The following is a 283-nucleotide window of genomic DNA, read 5'->3' as shown; positions in this document are numbered from 1 at the left end:
AAAGAAATCACAAACTTTTTATAGGAATTTTATAAGTAATTGTCAGTAAATTTGGCAATGATATGTATGCAAAAATAATTTTCCTACAGGAATATCTTCTGTCTCAAGTTATCATTGTCGTAATCAGGTCTTGAGTTATGTAAGTCGTGTTTTTCATCGAGTTTTCCATTCGCGAGGTCTGAGAAAGGAGGTCAGGCCAGAGTGTAGTGAGTTAAGAAGGTCTAAAGTTACTCGATCAATGTTTACATTCTGTCGATAACTCATGAATAACGGATAGCAAGCA

Source organism: Penaeus monodon, chromosome 33, assembly GCF_015228065.2.
Source record: "Penaeus monodon isolate SGIC_2016 chromosome 33, NSTDA_Pmon_1, whole genome shotgun sequence".
NCBI classification, from domain to species: domain Eukaryota; kingdom Metazoa; phylum Arthropoda; class Malacostraca; order Decapoda; family Penaeidae; genus Penaeus; species Penaeus monodon.
Note: the sequence above shows the minus strand (reverse complement) of the source record.